This window comes from Carettochelys insculpta, chromosome 13, assembly GCF_033958435.1.
Source record: "Carettochelys insculpta isolate YL-2023 chromosome 13, ASM3395843v1, whole genome shotgun sequence".
Taxonomy (NCBI): Eukaryota; Metazoa; Chordata; order Testudines; family Carettochelyidae; genus Carettochelys; species Carettochelys insculpta.
In genome coordinates, this window is record NC_134149.1 from 18,562,521 (window position 1) to 18,580,672 (window position 18,152).

General features: G+C 42.4%; 1 long non-coding RNA gene across 1 annotated transcript in view; it reads left to right on the plus strand.

Moving 5' to 3' along the window:
• Positions 1–18,152, plus strand: part of LOC142020247 (uncharacterized) — a 123,816-nt gene that overhangs the window by 36,974 nt on the left and 68,690 nt on the right. The window contains exon 2 of the long non-coding RNA XR_012647323.1: positions 7,061–7,106. This is a non-coding gene — a long non-coding RNA (uncharacterized LOC142020247). The remainder of the gene's footprint in view (positions 1–7,060; positions 7,107–18,152) is intronic.

The window sequence follows — 18,152 nt, forward strand, 5'->3', positions numbered from 1 at the left end:
GCTGCTGCCCACGGTGACCATAGAGCCCCGCAGGGGCTGGAGAGAGAGCATCTCTCAACCCCCCAGCTGATGGCCGACATGGAGGACCCGGCAATTTCGACGTTGCGGGACGCGGATCGTCTACACGGTCCCTACTTCGACGTTGAACGTCGAAGTAGGGCGCTATTCCGATCCCCTCATGAGGTTAGCGACTTCGACATCTCGCCGCCTAACGTCGAAGTTAACTTCGAAATAGCACCCGACGCGTGTAGCCGCAACGGGCGCTATTTCGAAGTTAGTGCTGCTACTTCGAAGTAGCGTGCACGTGTAGACACAGCTCATATCTGCTGTGACTGGTCTGTGAGAGAGTGGCTTCTGCTCTGCAGACCTAGCTCTGTGCAGGTCGGGTGTGTCTGGGAGGGGCCCTTTAAAGGAGCGGCTTGCTGTTGACCCGGAAGTGCTAGTCCAGCCTGTGACCTGGTCTGCGGGCTTTGCTGGCCCCTTATTTCGACGGGGAGTGCTTGTGTGTGGATGCTCCGCATTTCCTTCTGGGGCGGCTCCTTTTGACGTTCCCCATTGCTACTTCGACGTTGAACATCGACGGCACCAGCCCTGGAGGACGTGTAGACAATACGTGTCAAAGTAGCCTGTTTCGATGTTCTTACTTCGAAATAGGCTACTTCGACATACTGCGCTAGTGTAGACGTAGCCCCAGTGTTTTGAAGTAATTTTCATGCTCATTTCAGAAGTAATGCTCATGCGTCATTGCGCATTACAGGATATTCACGTAGGCATGTTGTACAACAGTATCTAACTTAATTTCCTTTGAGCACTCCTATAGTGAAAAGTGAAAAAGCATATGAAGCCAACAGAACTCCCTAAATGAACAAGGCTGAACATTTAGTTCTTTGGTCCTTTGAGTCATAGAATTAACAAGAAGTAACATGTTAATCATTATAGAGTTTAAGAAGCAAATCAGCATATAAGATTAAATGTTTTTATGCTCAAGGTGGAAAGATGTAAGATTTCACAAACTAATCAGAGTTAGGACTAACCAATAATTAGATGGGAGATGTCCAAGGAGAATTCATAATACTGCAAGAAAGGATGTTGGAGGTTTAAGAAAGGGCATCTTTCCAGCTAATACTGAACTAATCCCTATCATAGTCTTTGGAGACACTCTGCAGTCTGAGCATCCAATTCACTCTCATAGGTTCAAGTTCCATTTTTAAACTATGATACAGGAGCTGGGGCATAAATTTAGGACTGCATTACCCTTAATTCACAGCTGATCTCCTACACATGAGAAGGGAAAATCTGCACAAATATTGATGGTGAAATAAGACATTTATGTAGGAGACCTAAGATTTAGCCATATTTATTACTTGTTCAGACCTTCTTGTTGCCTTTATCATCATTCAATGAGAAAATATTCTCACAACCATTTCTCTCTATTTCTCTTCTTCCCCATCCTCCTTTCTGTTTCTTTCCTTCTTGTCACTTTCTGTGTTTTTCTTCCTATCTGTACTCTTTACTTCTTTCTCTGGATCATTTCCAAGTTGTCAGTTCCACACAGGCTTCTCTCTAACCTCTTCCCTAATCAGTCTGATAAAAATAATCTGCAATGAAGTACAGTAGTTAACATTGATATTAGCGATAATAGTCCAGTGAGATCAATGAAAACAAATGGAGTTGACATCACTGAGAATTGTTTCAGGCTGTCTGCAATGCGAAGACAGTACTGCACGGATTATAATTGTTTTTTTGTCTTCACGGTTGTCTTCTTGGGGACTGAAACATAGCTTTTGTTTTGAATGAAAGCTTAGATCCTGTGGCATCTGAATGTGCCAAAGGGATACAAAAATATATTTAGTGGTCTAGATTTTTGACACCTCGGTGTCAGAGATTCTGCACCATTTTCACCTGGTGGTAGTCAGGGACACATTTTTCTCATTGAAGGCCACACACCTCTAGAACTAACTTCTGCTGAAAAGTCTAACTCTAAGTCTGAGCACCTTAATTGCATGATGTAATGCTTGTCTTTTTAGAAAGATATTTTTAGACAAATGACCTGGTTCATGTTTCCCTGCAGTTTCAACTGGTAGCAGTGGTGGGGTAATATCTTCTCTAAGGTGTTGTATAGTTATGTGTTGTGAACTGCATTTCAATTGGTGGTGAACTGTTTCATAGAGCTATCTATCCCATCTAATTTATCTGTCAATCTTTCAGATGAGAAACATTTCTAAAGACAGAGATAAGGCTGAGGTAATAAATTATTTAAAATAATAATGTCAACAGAATATTACCCTTGAAAGAGGAAAGTAAATTCTTAGAATTTTGCAGTTAAAATTTCAACATCAGCCTTAACTCCACCCTCGTACTCTTATTTATCTTCTCTTTCAACCATAAAAATAAACTGTCACATTCACTTACTACTGCTGGTTTGCAGTTTGCTGTATAGGAGGTAAAAGACAGAATCCAAAAGGAAGATGTCATTGCTGATTTGTTAAATATGTATATTGTTCATATCTGCGGTATATTGTTTACTCTCCTACCTACTGTATATTTGTTTACATGAATACCAATTATAAGCCACTTTGGCCATGTATAAATTACAGGATTTTGTCGACAAAATGGTCATTTTGTTGACAAAACCCATGGAGCGTCTAGATTGCGAAGCACATTCAGTCGACAGCAATACAGCAGTTTTGTTGACAGCCATACCCTGCTTGCCACGAGGAAGAACACTGCTGTTGACAGAGCTCTGTTGACAAAATGCTAGTCTGAACATTCTGGGGAGGCCTTCTGTCGACAGAAAAGGCCTTTGGGATGCTGCACAGGTGTCCTGACAAACACCTTGTACACAGCAAGCTGTGCTCTATGGTTCCTGCCTCCATCCATTCTTAAAGCCACAGGGAGCCTGGGAAACCCCATGGCAGGAAGCTGAAAGCATGTTAGCAGCAGAGCTACAGGCTGCTGTTAAAATGCCCTCACAGCCACACCTTGCTAGACAGCATTCCCCCATGGCAGACCACCAGTCAGCATGAGGCACCCCCTGACACCCTCAAGGGAGCAGCAGGAGGGGTCCCAGAATCCATCCCAGGGTTCCAAGAGATGGGCCCCCTCTTGGAGCAGGACCAAGACTCAGACTGTCTTGGACTTGTGGGAGGATAAAGAAATCCTCCAGGACCCCAAAGCCAGGCAACAGAACTTTGAAATATACAGCAGGATGGCCACCACCTTGGCTGAACAGGGCCACCCTCACCATAGCATGGAGCAAGTCCAGGAAAAGGTCAAGGAACTGAGGCAGGGCTATCTCCGAGTCTGGGATGCTGCCCAACTCTCTGGGGCAGGACCAGAAACCTGCCCATACTACTGGGAGCTCAACAGCATCCTGGGTGGGGACACATTCTCCACACACCTGAGCATTGACACAGTGCCCGAAGCCCCACCACCACCACAGCAGGAGCCCCTGCAGGAGGAGGAGGAGGAATCCCAGCCCCAACCCATGCCAGAGCCGAAGCTGGAGCCAGACTTGGAGGCCAGCAGCCTCATGCTGGTCTTGGACCCAGTCCCTTGCAGGCAGGCCACCTCCCAGCTGTTGTCAGGGCTGGGCAAGGGTCCTCTGGTGAGTACCCCGTGTGTCACACATCCCAAGATATGGGAGGCAGGAGCAGATGGGATGTGCTGCAAGCATCACTTGGCTGGCCCAGGGAGGACCTTGTGCTGTGGTCCCAGCACGTGAAAGCACGTGCAACAGTAATTTGTGCCACACGGACGCAGCTGACAGCCCCTGGGCACAGGTGTTGTCCCGCTGCCAGGCTCACAGGAGACCAGACAAGCCTCAGCCCTGGGTGAGGGGGGGTGCCTCCCAGTACCTGCCATGTCTGGAAGCAAGCTAGCCACAAGGGTGCCAGCCTGACCTCAGACACAATGAATGCAGCACACAAGCATGCTCACAGGTGAGAAGCAGCACCCGCTTCTGTGGGCAGTGCTGTGAGGTGCAGGGGTATGTGTGGGCCCTGGGGAGGGCGAGGCTGCTCCCAGCTCACCTGCCACCCATCAGGGAACCCCCCTGTGGCTGGACACCCCACTTGGCCGCTAGCCCATTGAGCAGGCAGGCTGCAGCAGCCATCACAGTCTTGGAGGCACTGTGGAGCAGGTCACACAAACCCCCACAACTTGGTGGATGTTGTGCTCCCCAGCATCCAGGCAGGTGAGCAGGCACCTGATCCGGGGCTTGAGGTGGCTGAAGGCACACTAGGCCCACATCCTGGTGTGGTTCAGGTGGATATTGAACAGTTCCCGGCTGGGGTCCAGCTGTCCAGTAGAGGGCTTCACCAGCCATGGCATGAGGGGGTAGGCTGTGTCCCCCATGATGCAGAGTGGCATCTGTACATCCCCAACCACTAGCTCAAGGTTGGGGAAACAATGTGCTAGCCTGTAGCCTCCAGCACAGGCCAGAGTTACGGAACACACAGGCGTTGTGTGCTCGGCCTGCCTACCTGATGTAAATTTCGAGAAACTGTCCATGGTGGTTGACCAGGTCATGCAGCACCCTGGAGCAGTAGCCCTTGCAGGTGATGTGCTTGGCCATGCTATGCTCAGTGGCGTGGATGAGGATGTGAGTCCCATCTATGGCCCTGACGCTATTTGGGAACCCCCGGGCAGCGAATCTGGCCACAGCTTCATGAAGGTCTCCCAGACAGATGATTGTGCAGCTGGATTGTGTTGATGGCTGTCACAACCTGAAGAGGGAGGCAACTGAACACACACATCAAGGACTGAGGGAGGGAGTTCCTGGGCCCTGGGGGGGGTCCCTGGCCCCCTCCCATCTCCTTCCCCCAAGCTGTGGAGGAGCCCCCACCAATGAGGCTACCCCCTGATAGCAGGGCTGTGCAAGGGTATGACAACACAGTCCCCTGGGGATGGGGCTTCCCCCTCACCCTAACTCCACCGCTTGCACTCCTAACTGCGCTTCCCGAGACACCCCCTATAGGGGGATGCCCTCACCTCACCTGGCCAGGGTGGCCACCTGAGAATATGCTACTTCCATGAGGAGGGCCCCGCCCGTGAACTTCCCCACGCCTAACTGGTTGCCCACTGAGTGGTAGCTTTCCAGTGTGGTGAGCTCTCAGAGGGTGATTGTGAGCCACTTCTCCAGGGGGATGGCAGACTGCAGCTGGGTGTTGCATGTTCAGATGGCAGGAGCAAGCCAGGCACAGAGCTCCAGGAAGGTGGCCTTCCGCATTCAAAAGTTCTGGAGCCACTGCTGATCATCCCACTGCTCCATGACCAGCTACTCCCACCAGCCTGAACTGGTACAGTGCCCCCAGAGCCACCTGTGCACTGAGGGGAGGGGGACATGGGTGCAGGTGTAAGAGTCCTGCAGCCAGGACGCTGTCCCTGAATGGTTTTGGGCTCATATTTGGTGAGGAAGAGGAGGATGGCTGTCAGAAAGTTCAGCAACTGCTGCAGCATCTCAATGTGGGGCCACTCCAAGCCAGGAGCAGCTCCAGTCTCATGGCTTCCATGGAGCAGCTGTGTCACCCACCAAGACATGAAGCCCTAGCTGTGCTGTTCCTTAAGGACATAGGCATGCGTGCAGCAGAGGCAGGAAGCAGGCATCTTGGGGGGGTTCCTTTAAGTGTGTCTCAGTAGGGCTCCCAGAAGGAACTGGTGACCTGCAACCCTGTCTGATGTGGTTCCAGGTGTCTATTTTGCCAATAGAGTGGACAGACCATCTGGCCACTCTCTGTTGACAGAGCAGATTGCTCTTTTGGTCCACTTTGGTGTCTGAATGCAATCTTGTCAACAGACGTTTTGTCACAAGATATCTTCCGATACAAACGTCTGCGTACAAAAACCCTGTAATCTAGACATATCCTGAAGGACTGCGCATGTCAGTCAATATATAATGACTGACAGCTAGAGTTATAATGTTTTTCTTCCTTTATATCTGCTCAGTGGAACAATAAAAACAATTTTCCAGTCATTACCAGGGTAAAAGCCTGATTATGTGATCCATGGGATGTTTTGCTCTCCCGGTCTATATTGGTCTGTAAAGCACTATTCTCAGAGGAATTCCACTATTAATTACACAAGTCTTAGAATGTCTATGATTCAATAATGTTGGATCCACTTTTGCTATAAATTGACTCCTTGTTTATGCACTAATGTGCAACTCCTTAGGAGAAAGGCTGAAGGGAGCTATTATATATATGCTACACATTAATTGCAGGCTTGGATTGTTTGTTTGTAGGTCCCAGTGCAGATTTAAATGTGGTTAGTGCAGTCATTTTACATTATTGTATCGCATAAATCAGAAGGATTTTTCTAGACAGATAAAAATGGAACAGTAGGTACATATTAAAATAACAACACCCTCTGCGAATTTTGTGTCTATTGCAATCAAAAATAGTCATTTTTGGAGCACGCACTTGATTCCTGTAGGTGCTTTTTGGAAACAGAATGTGGTATACTAGTTAGAATGGGTGACTAGGTTCAGTTCTTGATTCTGATACTTGTCATTTATCCTCTCTGAGCCTCAATATGCCTTTTTCTGATATAAGGACAATAATACATACTTGAGAAAGGTTTTTTTTTTCCATTTTAAAACTTTTTAAAGCACTTTCAGATTTCAATATTAATGTATTATGTAAATAAAAGATACTTGGCATTGGCCCATTATCTTTTATGTGTTGAATAGTTAGTTTCACCAATTTTGTGATATAATTTCTTTTAGATCTTAACACAAGCAAAAGACAGAGAATATTCTAAATTCATTGTTTTATTCACAATATTGTTAACTATGCTTTGGACTGATAAATGACTAAAGATAATCAAGAAAATTACTGCAAACTAATGTGGTTTGCATGGACAAAGCTAAAATATATATTTATTTTGCTATATTATGATACATTTAGCAGGCAGTTAAATGTGGTGATTTAATTTCTTCTAAGAGAGATGTTATGGGTGCCTATTAAACATGTACTCAACTATATTTTTTTTAAAATGGCAAGGGATAAGGGAAGATGAAATACAGTCTTTACTTAATTCATTCCCTTTTTTTCTTTGCTAGGAATATGATGGAGGAAACCTTCCAGTCAGGAAGTGAATGCTTTTTGGTGAGTGGTCAGATTTAAAAAAGGTCTACTAATTCAGGGCTGTATGCCATACTCATCTGGAGGGTGCACTTTCTAAAACCTGAACCTGCAACTTACTGGACATATGCACAGAGGTCCCTGAGCTAAAGGAGCCCTTCCATATTCTCATTCAAGAAAGAAACAATAACTGTGATTTATAAATAATTATAGATAATCCCCTAGAATATGATGGAATTTGATGGGTTGGTGGGATAAACAGTGAAAGGAAAAACCTCTTGTTTTATAAATGTTAGGTAATGCGGCTGATGATTTGTCATATTGCAAATACAAAGGTACCTTTTCTTTTCATATATTTAATTGATACTATTCTACTTCCTGTACCTAGAAATTCAACCCATTTTAAAATAAGCATTTAAAGTTTGTATTAATTGGCTGAACTGATGCTGAGTAGCACAACTGTTGCTATTTTAAGGGCTGGCAAGACTTTAGGGTGGGGCTAGAAGCCTATAAATACTGATTTATTTTTCCCATTGAAGACTGCTTTAAAGAGAATCTTTACCATCTGGTGCCACTGTATTTTCAAAAGTAACAACAGCAAGATAAAACTCTGTCTACAGTATTTAAGAGACTGTGTTTCTATTCCCTCTCTTCACTGCCAAGCCAGAATTTATTTTCACACTGTAAATCTAGAATAACTTCATTGAATTTAATGGTAACATTCACCAAGCCAGTCAAGGTTTGGCTCTTTCAAATTGATCATAATATGTTTTTAATTAATGTAATAATTTCTATGTTTTGGAATATATAACTTCATTTTATCACTCATCTCAAGATCTGAGCTTTTGTTACATATACACACTCGTGCATTCTTCCCCAGTATCAAGGCAAGTCTTTACTTACATTTTAAAAGTGGTTTGTCAATTCTTGTTACTGGAAAGATTAGTATCAAGTTTTACACATCAGCACTGTTATAGATATCAAGTCTGTGATATGAGCTGCTAGTGTGCCCACAACCTTAGTGGGTTCCAGGTGTTATATAACTATATCTCACATTGGCCAGCTGTGCATTAAGGCAATGACTATACTATAGAGGTATTAGAAATAAGATATTTTTAAACAGCTGTTTTGAAATATCTGATTTGAAAATAACACAGCTACACATAAACTGCATTTTGAAATAGCACAGAGCTGTTTTGAAATAGCATTTCTGGACACAGTGCTATTTCAGATTAGTGACATTAGGCGCCATTATGGCTTATTTTGAAATAGCATTATTAGCTGTGTCTACACGTGCACGCTACTTCGAAGTAGCGGCACTAACTTCGAAATAGCGCCTGTCGCGGCTACACGCGTCGGGCGCTATTTCGAAGTTAACTTCGACGTTAGGCGGCGAGACGTCGAAGTCGCTAACCTCATGAGGGGATCGGAATAGCGCCCTAATTCGACGTTCAACGTCGAAGTAGGGACCGTGTAGACGATCCGCGTCCCGCAACGTCGAAATTGCCGGGTCCTCCATGTCGGCCATCAGCTGGGGGGTTGAGAGATGCTCTCTCTCCAGCCCCTGCGGGGCTCTATGGTCACCATGGGCAGCAGCCCTTAGCCCAGGGCTTCTGGCTGCTGCTGCGGCAGCTGGGGATCCATGCTGCAGGCACAGGGTCTGCAACCAGTTGTCGGCTCTGTGTATCTTGTGTTGTTTAGTGCAACTGTGTCTGGGAGGGGCCCTTTAAGGGAGCGGCTTGCTGTTGAGTCCGCCCTGTGATCCTGTCTGCAGCTGTGCCTGGCACCCTTATTTCGATGTGTGCTACTTTGGCGTGTAGACGTACCCTCGCAGCGCCTATTTCGATGTGGTGCCGCGCAACGTCGAAGTTGAACGTCGACGTTGCCAGCCCTGGAGGACGTGTAGACGTTATTTCGATGTTGCTACATCGAAATAAGCTATTTCGATGTTGGCTTCACATGTAGACGTAGCCATTCTGTGTCTTAATAGTGCCTATTTCAAAATAGGCATTATTCTTCTTGCTATGAGAGTTACCGATTTTGAAATAAATCTGTAGCATAGATGTAGCCTAACTGTCCACATGGACCCTGTGCCATGCATTAAAAGTTCCATACTGCACTATGTTCTACTCCCAATTCTCAATAGCACATGCCATATGAATAGATAAAGCAAGGCAGGTTAATGTACTGTATGTTACACCTCAGCTTGCTGTGCATTAGCTATTCATATAGACTTGATTCTGATGTTAAATTTAGCTTTTATGTTGTGTCCATGCTTGACATTCATCTTGAAACTGTAATAAATTCAGGCAGGACAAATTGCAGCTGTTTTTTTTTGACACTTGCACTTTATACCATTGGAGCCATCCTGGTCAATGGTTACCAATGGCTGAAACAGTGATAATTCCTGATGAAAACGGAGAGAAATCTGAAATTGGAATACTTATTCATTGAGTGAAGGGATTATCAATTCCAGAAGAAAAATTTCTTTGTGGATTACATTTTTAAGTATGTTGGTTCAGTGAAAACACTGTCTGCCTATGTGAATAATTCTTGTTCTTACTGTGCTCTGGAGTAAAACTTAGAGCAAATGGTGATTCATTCTTTCCAAACACATCACCTCTCCTTAAACAGGATGATTAATACCAGTATTTCTTCACAGGGAGACACTATATTTATTTGTTATCAAAACCAGACAGTCACCATGGTAAAGAGGTGTTTCAATCTTTTCAGTTTCACTATGAATGCAGACCACTGTATGATATGTTTTGTCTAGCATGCAGAAGAAAAATAAACTTCTTATTTGCATACAATGATTTAAGTACTTGTCTGTCTGAGACTCTGAGCAGGAAAAATGCTTTCTGTTTTTCTGGAGAGAAAACATGCTGCTGAATCAGAAGTGACAGATTCCTTTAGTAGGGCAGGACTTGTCACAAGGAAGAAGTAGGATTAAGGCCTACCTGTCTTCACATGTATATGCAAATATTTTAGTGAATTGAAGCACTCATGATCTTCATGTCTGAAGTATCCTAATATAGTTGCAATAGCAAAGAAATTGTGCAATCATTCTTGTTCTTTGTGACTTGCAATCAGGCAAAGATGATGTGGAAGTATGGGACATGGAGACTACACATCCCAGTATTCAATGCTGCATCTAGATTTGAACAACATTGAATGCTGGGGTCATCAGTCTCAGTTCGCATCTGCATATTACACAAGAATGGCTACAGTGAATTTTATTTTATGTGAATCAGGAATGGTTCTTAAGCTTAAGACAAGTTGTAAATGCTGTTTTCAGTTATCCTTCCATGCCATGGAGTAATTTTCTCATTCAGTTATTAATAATTAAAACCAACTAGGCAATTCCTGTACCTGCTGTAAGAACAATGAACTCTTGCAAAGCGGGGAAGGAGAGAGGGATCACTTAAACAAGAGAGAAAATTAAGCAAGTATGGTGAGCACCGTACTTTTTAAAAACTATTTTTGAATATTTACTCTGTCTCCTAATCATATCATAATTAGAGAAGCAAATAATATTCTTCAGGCCAATTAGCTGCAAATGATTAGGGGACAGAACTTATGCTGAAAGAATATGTGTATTTTATGGAATGAATGTACAGCAGAGGCTTGGGAGTCAGGACTTCTGGATCTGGTCTGCGTTGTTCTATGTTCTTGTCTTTCTGAGATCAGCAGAGGAAGCATTTCTCCAAATATGGGAACTGTGATGTTCAGGTCAAGAATTAATAAGTATATGGGAAGAACAGCTGGGCTTGGATCCTCACAAGTCTGGTCTCCAAGTCAGGTCTCTGATTTGGGGGAAGTAACAGAATTTCAGTTTTGCTGAGCAAGACTATTTAGTCTTGTTAGTATTATGATTGGAATGCACAAAGAGAGGGGCTTCATTTTTTCAGCAATATTTTGTGGAGAGGGGTTGGCCTGACATTTCATACACATTCTCTCTCTAAAACCAAGCGTTGGGTAAAATGAATTAGGTTTGGGGTATATTGCAAAGCATAATTTTGCTAAATCTCCCCAAAATCCTTTACTAACCCTGTACGATTTGGTCTGCAAATGTTGGACAGAAACTGGATCTGTAAGAGACGGGTGGGGGAAGTTGATTTTTTTTTTCTGGGCTGCCTAAAACTGCTAAGGCCAACTCTTGTGGAAAGCGTAGTGTAGGATCTCTTTTGGTTGATTCAGGAATATTGGACAAGAAAAAACAAAGGATTTTTCCCCCCTGTACAGTAGTACCTATCTGGTGAGTTACTGTGATTTACCCTGAATTTCTTCGATATTTTTACATCTGTCTCCTTTAGTTGTTTCATCAGTTTCTGTTAGTACTCTTTCATGGCTTTTCCTTTTTTCCTAGGAACATGAGCCTCCTGCTTCCAAGTTTTGAAATAGAAAAGGAAAACTTATGTAGATGGGGGTCATTTGTAAAAAAATCCTTGTTAGAAGTGGAAATGTGTCTTATCTGCTGAATTCTTCTGTGAATATATCAATCTTGGGATTTTCTCTAGGAAAGAGATGCACCCCTTTGCACATATTTTTCAAGATACTTGGCCTACATGCAGTAGAAAAAGCTGAACAAATTAATTGTAAATGAGTTTACAAGAGATTATTGGGATAAAGACAGGAAGCTTTAATATTTTACCCTCTTTATTTTTAGTGTTTGCCTTAAGGTATATGGCCTTAATCAAACTTCACTGAAGCCAGAAGTAAATCTCCTATTGAAGTTCAAGGACCTTGGAACAGTAAGTCTATAGAGGAAGTAGGCAGATCACTTGTCCAGTTTTAATTTGTCCAGTTTTTAACCCTTTTCAGATGGATTGTCCCCCATTCAGTATTGAGACAAATTAATTGTGGTTTGGACTGATACTCAGTAAGGGATGCTATTTTGAAGAGCTCATTGCTTCAACATACAATATGCAGTAGTCTTATAGCGCTGTTGGTTTTTAGGATTTTACAGAGGCATGTATGAGTGAGATAATATTACTTCACCCACCTTGTCTCTCCAATGACTGCAAAGCATCTCTCAGGCCCATCAATGAACTTATCTATATTTAATTTTTCTGCTGACTCTGAGTTTGCCCGTCTTCTGTGAATTTGCTGCAACATTTCTGATATTTGAGCGAAGAAGATTTTTGTTAATATTTGCAAGAAATTAAAGATATATCAAAAGATGGACTTTCTTATCCTTTTGCTGCCTCCGACCAAGAATGCAGCTATTATTCCCCATCAGAGATGCATAGCATCATTTTCATAAAGTGGTTGCGGCCCCTGGGACTTCAAATCATATTTTTGTATTACTTAATTGTCTCATTATAGATTTGCAAGTCCCTGGCGACTCTGATGTCATTTTGTAACAGTTAAGGCATTCTTATCTTCAGTTTTCTAATGATCAAAATGACAGTGGCTATTAACCCATGCTTCACTGGTGCCATTCTGTAATTTAACAGTGTTCAACACAGATCAGATTCTGCATCCTTTAACAGTAAGCAATGTATTATTTTGATATAATTTCCAACTGACCCAGTAGATTGGAGCTAACAGAGCCAAGTGATTGCATGCCTAAACTCATACTTCACTGCAAATTGATTAAACTCATGCCCATTAAACTATGATCCACTGTTGTACATTACTATTTACAGTTGCTAATTACTTGCTTCAGGGTCTCATACTGAGCAGTAGCTCTGGTAATCACAGTCCACATTTTGTCTGAGACTACTTTTGTCACTTCTGTTAAATTCTGTAGAGAATGTGCCTGCAACCACCAAATATCTCCAAGGTTTGTATTCAATTTGCAATTCATACACGTGAAATTGAAACAATTATCTTTGTATTGCCTTTGGCAATGGCAATAAGTAAAATGTGATGTTATAGCTGACACAGGCTTCCCATAAATGAAATTAAAACTGATTATGACCATAGCCTAATGCCAAATCTCCCTTCTCTATTTGACAATATTTACACTTAGTTTTTGTTAGTACCTATGATACCTAGCCACGGGTCTCCAGTTTTCACCAAACTGTTGTAAGAAGACAAGGCCAGTACGTTTTTGGGGGGCATCTGTGGACAGCTTTAGTTTTGTGCTTTCTGTCCAAGTACCTCAGGCCTAGGACTTCTTTAATTAACATTAATTACTTTCTTAAGTAATTTACTTTAAGTAATTTACTCTAATTACTTTCTTAAGATTTGCATTCCATGTTCACTAAACATCTTTAGGCAGCACTTTATCTTATGGGACCTTAGTTTAACATGCTGTTGAATCTGTCAGTGGGCACCTCATCAGAACTACCGCTTCACCCAGATCTAATCACACAGGACCTCCTGCACTTGGATCTCTAGTCCCTTCATCTCATGGTTTGGAAGCTTCATGGTTAAACCCAGTGCTGCTCCAATGTTTCCAAGCAGTGAAGGATGGCCTGTTTGGAAAGAGGAGGCCTTCTACTTGGGCCACTTATCTTAAGTGGAAAAAGTTCTCATGCCAGTGCAAGCAGCATTATATCTCCACTATGAGCACCCATACCACTCATTCTTGTTTATCTGCTTCTCTTCAAGAGTCAGGGCCTGACACTTTCATCCATCAGGGTATACTTAGTGGCAATCTCAGTATTTCACCTGGGGTTGCTGGGAAGCATTGTATTCATCAACCCCTGGTAGTGTACTTCCTCAAAGGCATAGAAAAGCTATAGCCACACTTCTGGCCACCCATACCTATGTGGAACCTCAGTCTTATCCTCTCTAGACTTGTTGGTCCATCCCTCAAGCCACTGGCCAAGTGTTCCCACTTGTGGATGGTGGCATTCCTAACAGCCATTACATCAGCCAGAAGGTTGTCCAAGTTGAACGCTCTCACATCAGACCCTCCCTACACTATATTTCATGAAGACAAGGTGCAGCGCAGACCACATCTGGCCTTCCCACTCAAAGTAGGGTCACAGTTCCATACAGGACAGGACATCTTTCTGCCAGTTTTCTTCTCCGAACCACACATCACTGCTTGTGAGCAGGGGCTTCATATGATAGATGTCCATAGAGCACTAGTATTCTACAGAGTGCACAAAGCCTTTCAGGAAATTGACCCAAGTCTTCATGGCAATAGCAGAGCAAATGAAAGGTTTTGGATTATGGACTGCATCTGCACCTGTTACAAGCTGGCCAAGATCCTAGCTCCAGTGTTTATGGTATGCTAAATGAGAGTGTAAACCACCTCCCATGTCCAGGTTCTAATTGAGGAAGTCTCCAGGGCAGCAACCTGGTCTTCTGTGCACACGTTTGATGCTCATTATGCCATCAGTCAGCAGGACAGAGATTGATTACAGGACTGATACTGCAGTTGGAAGACCATTCGTCCAATCAGTGATTCCTTGACTCTGACCCAATCTTCTGGGTAGAGCTTGGGAGTTACCTGATTGGAATCGTTGTGAACAAGCACTTGAAGGAGAAAAAACATATGCACCGCAGCACTTCGTTAGTAAACTCCCAACACCCTAATTACCATCCTTCCTTCGAAGGAAGGTGGTAGTGTAGACAAGCCCATAGAGTAATAAAAGAGTAATAAAATAAGTTTACTTTCATGAAGAACTTCAGCTGATGTTATTATTCTCTTTGTTAAACATTAAAAATTAAAAGCTAATATAAGAAATGATGGTGGCATATAAGATTTAGACACTCAGAAGTGAAAATATGAGAAGATGGAAATAAAATGGGCCAGAACTCTGGTTACCATATGGTCCTGATGCAGAAACACACTTAATCAAGGGTGTAATTTTAAGCATGAAAGGAAGTCAGTGATATTCTGTGTGGATGCAGCAGCCTGCCAGCACACTGCTGCATTAAACTGTAAGCTTGAAGGGATAATGATTCAGTCTTCCTTTAGGTTTGTACAGGGATGCCTAAAATAAATAATACATGATCATAATAAGATTATAAAATGTCACAAATTGATAGAATTTGTGTTAAACAGTACTTAAGACCAAAGAAAAGGTCTAAGACTTAAGATGAACATTTCATTAGATCCTAATTTTAAAATGGCCTATGAATTACTATTATTACTATTATTACTTCCAACATAAATATACCACTAAATATTTTTATTGTAGAAGTATTATATATCAACTTATTTGGGATCCCAGAAACAATATATGAGAAGATGTGACAGCAGCTGAATCAGTTAATTCACTGCAAGGCTTAAAAAAAGCCCTGAGTTTTACTTGAATATTGAGTTGCCTCTTGTGTTTTAGAAAAAGATATCAAAATAGAAGAGATAATCCATGAAAATTTGGAGGCTGGTAAGCAGCCAGCTCTAGGGCTTACACAACTGGGTATAAATAAACAATATCATCAGTCTGTAGCTTACCAATGCTTGGTGATGCTATAACACAAAAACATGATATAGAGAAGAATAAAAAAATCAAAGAGTTAATCAGTTGACATGCTGTCTTCTGTATCTCTCAAATTCTTTTAGACAGTTCCCTTAATCATGAATGCACAAATAATGAGATACAGGAAAGGGTAAATCCCATTCCTCTACTGGTATATCACTGACCTGCTCTCATAGAGCAGTTCTCTTTACCAGATTGCCTAATAGAGCTGCTCTTTTACCTCTTTAATGGTAAATATTTAGGAAACTGAAAGTCCCGAGATCAAGTCATTTCCCTTGAGGCTTTGTGTCAGATCCTCCTCTGTTATAAATTGCCATAGCACAGCTGAAGTCCTTTTAAGTCAATGGAACTGTGCTCCTTTATACCAATGGAGGATCTGGGTCATTATGTGCACACACATGGAAAATTAATTGAGGAGGAAGGACCGTACCCACAAAACATAACATCTGTGTATCTTTCTTCTCCTACCTGAGGATCATAGTCTGTATTTTGAAGTAGTCTTATACTTTCCTGAATCATGCTAAACAATATATCATATCATTAATACCATCAATATAGGATATAATCTAAAGTCTGGAAAACATCTTAATTTTTTATCTCGTTGTCTTTATAACCATATTTCTCTGAGTGCATTACCTTATACAGTCCCTCAGCCATAATGCTTTTCTGAGCAGCTCTTTACTTAACATAACTTCATCTTAAAGTGCCAACATCTTATTTGTATCAGAGATGTATCCATGTTAGTCTGTATCTGTAGAAACAATGAGAAGTCCTGTGGCACCTTATAGACTAACAGATTTTTTTGGAGCATAAGCTTTCATGGGCAAAGACCACTTCGTCAGATGCTTGTTGTGACATGCATCTGATGAAGTGGGTCATTGCCCACAAAAGCTTATGCTACAAAAAAAAGACGTGTTTGTCTGACCGTAAAACTGCATTTAAATTAATCTGGATTAAAAAATTGCAAACATTCATATCCCTCACAACTGTTCAACTGGTTCACTAAATACAAATAGATTGTTTTGGGCAAGTTCCTACTACAGAGAATTTATGTTACAAGACAGCACGAATTTAGAGGCAGAGTGTTGCACTTCCCACCTGCTGAATGGTAGAAGAAGAAGGAGAAGAAGAAATAAAAAAGGAATCCTTCAAGTGCAACAGGTATTTGCAACAGATTGACTTTAAAATGGATTGACAATGTCATAAGTTATTGTTGTCGTATACTTCTCATGTGTTTTGGAATGGATGGCAAAGTTAGATTTTATCTTAGGAGCAGGATTAACCAGCATTCTCCTTCTTACCACAGTCATCAATCAGTCTGATGTGTGCTCATAAAAAAATCAAAAGACTAAATATATGGCTTTTCTTTTCGGAATTAAACTGGCTGTTCAGTGTGGCAGCACGTGTGGGAAAAAGTGATTTTAAGCTGGTGAGGACAGCAGGTTACACTATTTCCCCTTAACACATCTGCACTGTAAACAGAACCTGGTTCTGCATATTAATTTCAGCAGTCGTTCAATGTCAACATGGCCATTTTTAATCTCTTTCTTTTATATCACATTGATGGAGAGTGACTTGTTGTTTTTGTGGAAGTTCTGGAATCCCGTAGGAGAAGGATCACTCAACTCCATGGCAATCTGCCAAGTACAACTTGTTCTGAAACACAGTGGCTCTGAGAAAATGCATTATCATCTGAAACACAATGTCATCTTAGTGGGAGGTAGGATAGTGTTGATTATCTGAGTTGTTATTAAACAGTGTACCATCCAGAGGACAGCACACCTCTCCTGCCAGGCTCTTCCTCTTTTCCTCTGTTTTTCCTCACTTGTTTGTCTTTGTCTACTTTGAGATAGCCATCCCAAAGTTCAAGCTTAGCACTTATTTCTTAATAGTGTTGATCTCCCTCAATTTCTGTTGTTCAGGAGAAATTGAGGACTCTCAGCATTTCTAAAATGCATTTGGCATCTTAAACTGCTAAGCAGCTCAACAGTTGTGTTTAGTGTTCCAATGTCATACAGAAATGAGAATGTAAATAGTCCTAATCACATTTTTAATTTCTGTTAATTATTATTACCTGGACTGGAAAGTCCAGAAACTAATACCATCTGGTATCCCATGTAAAATTCTGTTAGTAAGGCAATCACATCAGCCAGTTAAATAAGCAGAAGTGGCTAGGCTAAGAGGACAAGAAGCCAGCCTCTAGGTTTATGGTAGAACATTATATTCTGGTAAAGCTTTTACTACATAATAAACTGGAAGCAATTAAGTCTGTCACCATCCCTAACAGTGGCAATTAGAAATCATGTTTTGATTTACAGTAAACTCTTTCATATGCAAATATTCTGATTAATAGAGAGCAAGCAGCTGGGGGGGACAAGGGTGGGAACAGTGGTTCCCCCCCAATAACAAAGTTCAGCCTCCTCCTCCCCTGGCACTCCAACATCAGCTCCTGCTCACCCGCTGCCCCTCCCTTGTTAGTGGGGACAGCGTGGAGTCGTTTAAAGATGTCAACAAGGGGCTCGCTGCACTGCGCCGCGCCACGCCACGCCACGCCACGCCACACCGCAGCGCACTGAGAGCTGCTCTGGGTGGCAAAGTGATGAAGCCCACCAGCTGGATACACAGGCAGCACAGAGGGACGCAGGGCATGTTCCATAACTCACAAACCCCAGACATGACACCG